We start from the raw sequence: 10863 nt of genomic DNA on the forward strand, positions 1-10863 counted from the left end.
AATCCACCCGAATTTTCTCTAATTCTCTTTCTTTATTAGTTATTTTATACATTTTATTTCGTAATTTTTTTAAAATTAACCATCACTTTTACCCCTAACCAATACCCTCGATCGGTAAGTGTTTCTCGAATTTGACTGGGTGGATTTTGATCGCGGGTGGATTTTGAACGTGTTCCGTTTGTCTTATTGTACTCTAAAGCAATTTAGCATAAGCAATTTCTACTTCTACAACAATACTTGTAGATTTCAATGATCTATTTTTATTGAAACAGAAATGTAAATAATACTTTAAAGTTTATATACTTGCCACAAGAAATTAAAACGCTAATGGTAAAATGCATTAAGCTGAAAGTTGAGCCAAAAACGTTTAATTTCATATTGATTTTTCATCTAAAACTTTTTGATCGTTATATTAATTAACTATTTTAAGTAAAAATTCTTGAGAAAAAAACCTTAAATTTAACATTTTAACAGTTTCTTCGTTTATTATAACTTTATTTTTTTTCAATTATCATAACTTTTTTATTTTTTGTACAGCGATGTCGATGATGATGAATATTGCAAGTATCACTATCAACATAGGAATATAGTTTAGAAATGACAAAGAAACACTTAGATTCCTTTTAGTCGACAATAAACTGTTCGAAAATTAATTTTATATTGTCAATTTGTTATAAAATAACTCGCTACAATTTAGATATAAAGATATTAATTAAGATGGTTATATAATTTTATTTGAATATGTAATTAAGTGGTTATGTATTCTATAAAACAAAAGACCGATTTGTAACTTGTTAAACTATCAAAACAGACAAAGTTTATTAAGCTGATAAACAAAATAATAGTTAAAACAATTGATAAGTACCAGATACATAGCAAATTTCAAAGTTTAAAAGTCTTTTTTGGGTTTTTAAATTTTACAGAATAAAAATCTTAAACTGTCACAAAACCATTAAACCTCAAAAAAGGTCTAGCATCCGAAATCTTTCAAATCTTGTTATGAGAAATATATTTCTCTAGTGTATTTTAGAAACTAAACTATATTAAAAAGAAATTAACAATCTATATGACTGACAACTTTTTACACTTATCAGATAAAACTCATAACATATTAAAAAACCTAAGTAGTTAATTTTAAAATTTTTCTACTGATAAAACTATTTTTTGCTAGTTCAAAAATAATAGACAGCTAATATGCCTGTTAAACGAAACAGCTTTGCGGGTTTAAAACTTGCTTTATTAAACTTCGTTAGAACTGTGTTATTTAATTAACAAAAAGCGTATGCAACCTAATAAAATACTTTGCTATGCTTCTTTATAGTTCGTCAATCATTTTTTCAATAAAAAAATTTGCATTTGTGGTATCAAAAATAAGTTTGCACTTAGGTCAAAATTAGCTTAAAATATGCACACAGTAATTAAATAGGTAATTAAAAATTGACCAAAAATTTACATCAAGCTCTTATAACACCAGTTATTGTTTATATTAAGAAAAAGAAAAACTTAACTAGTTAGCTAGATATTTAGTCAATTAAAAGGATTGAATAAAAAACCAAGTTGAAAGTAGAAACGTTTTTTCTTAAATAAACCAAAGAACTCAAACTAAAAACGTAAAGATTAGTCTTTGAATTAGTTCCAAATAAAGTTGTACAATGATGTTAAAACCTTTTCATGATGTAATATTAGTTATATTACCATTTTTTTAATAAAAAAGTAAAAAACAAGCAACCAAAAATGTAAAGCTGCAAGAGGAAATATTTTAAAAGTCAGTATGCATTTTCTCTTTTCTTAAAAATACATCAAAAGCAAATTGTTATCAAGTAAAATACTGTCTATGTATCAAATTTTAATCCTATTAAAAAAAATTATTTAAAACAAAACATTGTGTTAGAAATTAAACTTTAAGTGTCGTTAATTAATACTTACAAAAAGAAATTATTCTGTATATTTATTTTGTTCCAAATATTTTTTTCAAGACATTTTTCTCACTTTTCTTTTTTCTAGCCTAAAAAATTCCAAAGTTAATTTGTTTTCTAAGTAATTTTTAGTTTAACAGAAAGTTAGACACTACAACTAATTATTTCAATTTATCTTTTTCAAAGTTTTTTATATGTTATTTGTTACTAGTATTAATATTTTTTATAGTAGTTTTTTATAGCTTTACTGTACTTAGTTTTGGAATTATAATTAGTGTAAATGTAATAAGTGTTTCAAAATAAATTTATTCTTAACAAGTTTTATAAATTCAAAAAACTACTAAACATCTTGAAATCTATTTCAGCCATTAAAAAAGTAAAAAAAATCTAATATAAAAATACTATATAAAAAAAAATTCTTCAAAATAACAGTATATAAAATAGGAACAATTTGAACCAAATTATTCCAATAGTTATAACGCAAATATTTTGCAGCAGTTTGACATCGCATTCTCTAGATAAGAATAATAAGTTTTTATTAAAAAAGTTTTGAACCAAAATAAACTAAAAATATTTGGTTTAATGTACTAAACCATATATTGAACATAGTAAAAGACTGTGTTTTTTTATATAAATAAACAAGCACTTACCTCCAATTTTTTTACTCGAGCATTTTTAACCAAAATTAAATAATAAAACTACTAACATGAGAAATATGTATATAAACATTTTTACTGATTGCTAAACAAAATTAAGTATAATAAATTTAGACGGTTGAAATTATAAACTTATAAATTAAGTATAAAGGTAGATAAAACCACAACAAAATTACCAATAATGTAACAATACAAATAAGTTGTGAGTAGATTAATTAAACTTTTATTTACTTTTTTAGTTAAATTTAACTCTTCTATTAGTACTGCAAAATAAATAAAAAAACTTTATTTTTGTGATATTGGAACTTTCTTATTTACTATAGCAACTTACAATACTACACAAATTAAAAAAGTTTTACGTAATTATAATTACTAACTAATGTTACTTGACTGGTAGTTTGAGCTTCTTCAGAACTTCTAATGTTTTGTTTTGTAGCTGTAAGTTTACAACTATTTACTAACAGATTTCTCTAAAATTTATTTATTTTTTGTCTTTGACAATAGGTAAACTTATTTTAGTTTTAACCTTTTATATAATGTGTTTCTAGTTTAGTTATTAAAAATTATCAATATGTAAATAGAAAACTAATGAAAATTCTTAAATCTAAAATTAGCTTGTTTTAATTGTTTGATTTACTATATTTAATCAAAAATACGTATAGAATTAGTTTTTATAATAAACCTAGAAAATATAATTTGTGCAGTTATTGATTAGTTCAAAAAAAAACAGTACATATTTTAACTACCAGCTTAAGTTAAAACAAAACTAATAAAAAACATTACAATTTAGATTTGTTTCAATATAAATTTATTTGTCAAATTATAAACAGCTTACCAAGTGTGTCAGACGGTTCATATTTTGAAATTGGTGGTCTATTTGGAACTTGCTCTAATATCTGGTAGATACCAATTTGGTATTTCAGCCAACTCATAATTTTTGTTTCATTCACAGTATCAACATCAATATCGAGATTAAAGTGTTCTATTAGATTTTTAAGTAAAAATTTTTCAACAGATTCTGATGACGTAGAAACGTTTTCAGTTGTTGGCATTGAACCTGTGTTGTTATTTTAATGAATATTAATACTAGTTTACATTTCTTATTGAGTTAAGTTTAAAAAATTTTTAACAAGAAGTCTAAAATGTTTTCCAATTAAATGTTTTTATGAAATGGTAGGTTTTAAAATTATTTCAGGCAGATAAATCAAACTCCTATTCTTAACTAGTCTTTTAATTAACTTTACTCGAATATGTTCCGAAAACATATTTTTGTCATTTTTTTATAAAAAAAAACAATATTCAAACTTCAATTCAACAAACATTTCTAACAATTATTAATTAACATTAGAGGTTAACCTTCTAAGTTAATAATTTGAAATAACTTTTATAATATTTTTCTTTTATTATTAAATTAGACGATCCAATTAGTTGAAATTAAATTTGACGTTGAAAGTTAAAGAAAAAATAAAACTGTAAAACTCTTGCATAGCAGACAGTTTAAACAAATATATAGTATAAGGTTTTCAAAAGTCATGTTTATAGTAGACCCCTTTTATTAAACACCGCTCATTAACTGTTTAATTACGTAATTACCGTTTAGTTTTCTCACTAGGTATTGCCCCTTAACGCTAAAGTCGTCCCTAAAGAGGAAACCCTTACCTAGAACTACATTGAAAATAACCTCTGAAAATTCTTTTCACTTCAGATGTGCTTGAATGCGATGAAGTTGTTTCGTTCAAACCTTTAACTTGTTTAATTGTTTGGTAATTTTGAAGAAGATCTTGGCTTGTAGAGCGTTGAAGGTTATTATAAACATTGTGCGGTTTGTATCTTTCCGGCTTCTCATGCAACGAGGGTGGACTCTCAGGTGAAGTTTGATTTGATGCTTTTGTTTGTTGAATGTCTGTTTTTACAAGAAATAGTTAATGCTTTTTTAAGGAGGTTTGTATAATTAGAAACAAAAACATTCAAAAATTCAACTTTAACTTTACACTATGCACACAATAAAGCTAGTAAAATTCATGGTGTTTTTCTTAATTGACAAGACTAAATAGACTAGTTAGAAGTTAAATCATTTTTTTTTGATTTTATATGCAAATATATATAATACTTATTTAATTGCAAGTTTAAATGAAATAAAAGTAAATAATTTGATTATGAAAAATATACAAAGTATATCAACCTATGTTTTTGTACTTTACTGTCTTTTCTACTAATGTTGCTTTCGAAAAAACTTCTAAATTTTGTTGTTCCGCATTGATTTCTACTTGATTTTCTGAATTTATAATGGTGTAAGTTTAAAAAAGATGTAATCAATTTTTTTTAAAGTACAGGTAAGTGCAACAATCGTATAGCTAAACACTTTAAGTTATTAGTATTGTAATATTCCGGTTTTATTAAGATGCCAATTTAAAATTACCTTCTTGTACAGTTTTTAATTGAAAATGCGGCTCTAAAGATAATTTAATGAGAACTTTTACACAAGAATTATTTGTTATGATCATTACATTGCTAAAACCAAATCGCCCAAAAGACTTATTAATATAGCAAAACAATTTCATTGATATAAAAGATATAATATTCTTCAAAAATAAAAAAGTTACACTGTCGTACGAATGTGTTTCTCTTCTTTTTATTTCATTAAGTATAATAAGTAAAACATCCATTGAAATGATTAAACAACTTTATTCAGCAAAAATTAGTTTAAAAGCGAGCAAAGTAAATTTATTAATATAATATATGTATAAATATAAAGATATATATATTTAAAATAAGTCGACTTATGACGTTGTTTTTACAACTAGGTGAAATTAAAATTATGTTTTGTCATCATGTTTTGTCAATCTGACGTATGCCGTATTATTAACCATATTTTAAATAGGTTGTACCCATATTACTTTTAAATTCTAATACGTCAAAATTATAAACGCTGGAAATGCTTAGTAATACAATAAACGTTTCAAACAATGCAAAAGTTTATCTTTTTAAAAATAATTAAAATAACATTTGAATTTTTTTCATTACCCGAGTTTTGCTTTTTTCCCAAGCTTGCAACAAAATTGCTACCGGAAACCTTTCGAAGATTTTTCTTGTGACGTAATTTTTCATTTAGTACGTCATAATCAGCTGTTTTGACGTCACTTGTTGTGCGAGAGTTTCTGTGCAGTTTTACCACACATCTGAAATTATCATAGTTGACGTGAGCACGAACTACACCTATAAAACAGTTTGAATTGTTACATCTTTATAATTTGTTTGTTTATATTTTTGGTTCGTATAACTTTTCGAATACTTACGTAATTGTTTAAGTACAAACAAATGAAATAGATGTTCCTTTGCAATGTAAAAACTAATTAAATTTAAACAAGTTATAAAGTAATGAAAATAGTAACATTAAAAACCTTTTCCATGATTGCATTGAGTTTCATCAAAAACCATATTTATATTCATTAAAATCACTTTTTTAGGAGCAGTGTTATTGTCTTTGTTTTATTTGTTTAGGTATGTTTATCTTATTAATTTCTCTGCTTAAAAAGACTGTTCTGAATCTCAATGTTTTATTTAGTTTCTGTTTAGCGAAGTATCTTAAAGGGAAAAAATAAAACAAAAAGTTGGTTATCGCTAAAAATAAAACGAAAGACAATAACCCTGCCTTATAACCAAAACATATAACGTGAACACTTAAAAATTAATAACTGATATTAGACCAAACAAAACATAAAAACTTAATACTTTTAGATGAGGATGTGTAATGAAGACTAACTAAAATTTTTTGTTGTCTTAATGTAATTAGTTGTTAATTTTGTGAAAGTTTTTACTAAAAAAACACTATATTAGTGCAAAAGAAAGCGAAAAAATTATCAGCAACATTAAAATAAGTTGCTTATTATTTGGAATAAATATTTAACTTTTTAAAATTTAGGTAGCGTAATTTTTTTTTTAATAATAAAAATAAAAATAAAACCTTTACGATTAAAAACATAATATATATGAATTTATATTAAGATACTATATATTAATAGTATTTTATATCTTATATCTTTTATTTAAAAATTATACTGTAGGGTATTGCAAAAATATAAAAATTTTATGTTATTCTCTAGATTTTATAAGTTAAGTATTACTTACAAAACACATATAAACTTTAAACTACATTGTTATAATATCTGTAAACTAAATGTTTTTGTTAACTTTTTGACGAAATGTAATTTTTATAAAGAAACTGTTAATATTATAGCTTTTTAATTTTTTTCCTAATATAATAAACTTTTATATAATAGGTAAGAAAAAACAAACAGAAAGTCTGATGTTTCAGAAGTAAAGTACTAAAAACTTAACTAAAATAAAAAAACACAAAGCAAACTAGTTCTTAAATGAACTGTTTTTAACAAAGTTTTATTTATAAAAATATATTCATTAAAAAATTACTATTTTTTAAAATTTTAATCTAAATAAAGAAGAACTTATTAGCAGTGTGATTAATGGAATTAGTAACTATTTGATGTACTTTAAGACAATAGTTACGTTTCTATCTGATGTAAAGTATCACTATTTTTCAACATATTTTTACAATACTGAGAAAGTATTATCTCAACTTACTTTTTATATTCGAATTTGCACTATCTAAATTAAATTACACTATCTAAGCATTTTGCTAAATCTAAATATATCAACAAATTTTAAAATGTAAGGTAACTTCATTTTGGAAAATACATTAAAGTAGTTTATTAACTACTTGAAACAACTTAAAAAAAGCTAAAAATAATTGTAATGAATTTTCCTAACCGAGAAAATAGTTTAATTAAATTAACTTTTTTTAGTACTTTTGTCAAAAAACAATAAATAGAAAAGATTGCTTTGTTTTTGATGACATTTACACTTTATGAAAAACACAAGTTTTATTTTGTTTTTAAACCTATAACAAAAAAGTTTAAAAGTTTCTTGTAGATATTATAAAAAAAATTAAGTACAAACTCTTCAAGCTACTTAAAAACATAAAGTTATCCATTATTTATATTTGCAACTATGAAAATACACATTGTCCGTGAAAAAGACTAAAGTTAAAATATTTTTCTGAGCGCTGTAATCAAGGGTGTTGTCGAACAAAAAACTGAAAATATTTTTTCAGTCATTAGCAAATATATGTCTGTGTTTTTACAATGTGACGTATGTAAAAAAGTTAAAAAAAAAAATAAAACATTTTTAGTTCCGTGTTTTTGTTACGATCGTTTCCTTTTAAAAACATACGACATTAAACATACACAAATTAAGTTACGTTTACTGTTATTTTTTAAAAACTAAAGAATTAATTCAACAAATCTTTTTCACAATATTTGCTAATATTAAGCAAAAATTATAGATTTTTTTGTTCAAAACTGTTTAGTCAATTTATTCTATTTTGTTTAGTAATATTTTATGTTTTCTATACTTTTAAAGTCTTTTGAACTAGACTTACAAAACGTATACTATTCTTTTTCGTTTTAAGTGATGATAAAAAAAGTTGTTTATTAAAATGTTTTATTTGGTTTTGACAAATTATGAAACATACACTTTTGTGCTATTAAAATTTATGGTTAACTACATAAAATTTTTGAAATTTTTGACAGACTGAATTAAACCCTAAAATGTATTGTCGGCTAAATTACACACAATCTCGTGTAAGAACATACTTAAAAAATTCACGTAATTTTTTGTCACAAAACATTAATTAAGAATGTGAATTTAAGAATTTTACAAATTGTACAAAAATAAAACTTCTAGTACTTAAATAAAAACTTTTGAGATATATAAAACTAAAAATTACTTTAAAAATATTTAAGTTTCATTGTAAAAGAATTATTTAGAGACTAAATTTAACAAAAAACAAATTAGTTTTATTATAAGCAAAAATTTGTTTAACATTGCTTGCATTTTTGATAGGAGTTTTTAGAATGTGTATTTTAAATTAAGTGGTGTATATTAATTAAATAGTTACTTAGTTTGACATATATAACGCAAATAAACATACCTAGATAAATGAAAACGATAAAGATACATACTATTAGTACATATACACACATATAAATTTAAATATTAAATATTTTAAGTTTTTATTGTACTTTAAAACGTAAATACTGCTACTATAAACTAGTTTAGTAATCTAGTAAAATCAATAATTTGAAATCATTAAGTTTTAAACTTTAAAAAACATTAACAAAACAATATGTTTATTGTTTAAAATTTTTATGAAAACGTTATAAAAAAATTAGTATCAGTCATACATGTTTTTCTACACTAAACTTCAAGAAAAACGCTAACTTTTTTTTAAAGAATAATACAAGTATACAATTACAACTAAGAGTTGGTAATCTACTAGTGATAAAATGCAAAAACTCGTTCCTTTCTTTCCTCTATATTCTCTTTTATAGGTGAGCAGCGAAAGTTAATACTTGCTTGATCGGACTGTTAGTAAATTTTCACTACTCAATAGACAAGTAATTACGCCTAGAATGTTTTAAAATTTCATGTAAAACTTTAGACACAACTAACAACTTATAGCTATTGCTGATAAAATGCATGATGATGTGATGAATTAGCTTATATTATTTAATAATATTTAACCTAAAAAGAAATATAATATATATATATATATATATGTATATATACTTAAACAATATCATATTTCTTAAACTTATTGCTTACTTTAACTATGTTTTGAAATTTTTTTGTATAAAGTTGAATAACATATATATATATATATATATATATAGGTAACAGTTGTGAGGTTATTTTAACAAAACTCGATTAAATAAAAACTTACGACACAATCACTACCTCTACTGAAAGTGTTTATTTTGAAGTAGTTTTTGAAAATATCGTATCACTTTTCAAAATTTCATGAATAACTTAGTTAAAGCAGGTTTATTTGATCTTCAATTTGTTTCACTATCAATACATTTCAAAATTTTATTAAGTTTGACTTAACTATCATTTTCTTTGAAAATATTTTTAAAAACAAAGCTTTACTATAGCATATACGAAATAAAAGCAATATTATATATATAAATATGTCGAAAATTAAAAAGTTTATAAATATCAATTCTTGCATAATAGAAACAAACCAAAGTTAATTTATCTTATACATTCTACATCTCTTGAATAACTTTATTTTTAACAAAATATAGATTTTTTTGAGTATTAACCATTTTCAAGTTCTAAACTGAACAAGTTTGTAAATAATAGATAATTAAAATAAAGTTAAAATTTTGTTATAGAAATACAAATTACTACCACTAGTACTAATTAACAAATAAATGTAACTTTTATACTTTGAGAATAAAAAAGTTAAGTTAATAAACATAAATAAAATCTTTATCGAATTTGTATTTTTTAGATTTTAGAAAATTTAAAAGAATTTGATATTTTTTCCAACTTGACATACTTAAATTTCTGTAAACAATTAATGCATATATGTATAAAAATACAAGTTAACTCATTTTAACACTTTTTAACTTCTATCGATAATAATTTTTAGTTGTACGCTTCTTAAGTAAGAAGCTTAGAATTTTATCTACAGATTATTAACTTTATTCATTTTTCTCTTATTAAATTCATACATTATACTAAAAAACAAAACTATAGTGTTTTTATATGTTACGTCAATTGTTAAACGGCTTACTTTTTGAGCTGACTGAAAGCTAACAAATACATAAACTGAAAATAATATTTAAAAACTTATTTATTTTTCTTATAATTTTAATACTAATCGTAAAACTTAACTTAACAGTATTCAAAATTAAACTTTAATCATCTCTAGAGTATATAAAAAACTTAACATGTTTCGAGTTTTATATTTCATTGTATACAGTGCATTGTATAATGAACAGTATATAAATATAAGGCTGACTTAAAAAATTGTTAAATATAATTTCATATAGCAATAAAAAATTGAACTTTAATAATACGATATATTTGCTTTTTATTCCGCACTATCACAATATTTTATTAGAAAAATTGAAAGTTGACTTGTGGTTTGTCAAAGTCTATTTACAATGTAATCTTAACAGTAACTAAGTATTTTTAAAATATATCTAAAAGGGAAAAGATAACTTTCATTAATTATAACCGTAGAGTAAATCAATTGGTAAATACATAAACATTCATTGTAATTATTTAAAGTTTAAATAACGTAGTTAAAAAAGACTAAGAACACTTAGTGTTTTATTGCATTATATAATTAAGCAAAATATCGTGTTTAACGTTTAACACTTTGTAACGCGCATAAACGTAAGAAACTTTATCATTTTCATTGT

Source organism: Thalia democratica, chromosome 3 (assembly GCF_965202585.1).
Source record: "Thalia democratica chromosome 3, ktThaDemo2.hap1.1, whole genome shotgun sequence".
NCBI classification, from domain to species: domain Eukaryota; kingdom Metazoa; phylum Chordata; class Thaliacea; order Salpida; family Salpidae; genus Thalia; species Thalia democratica.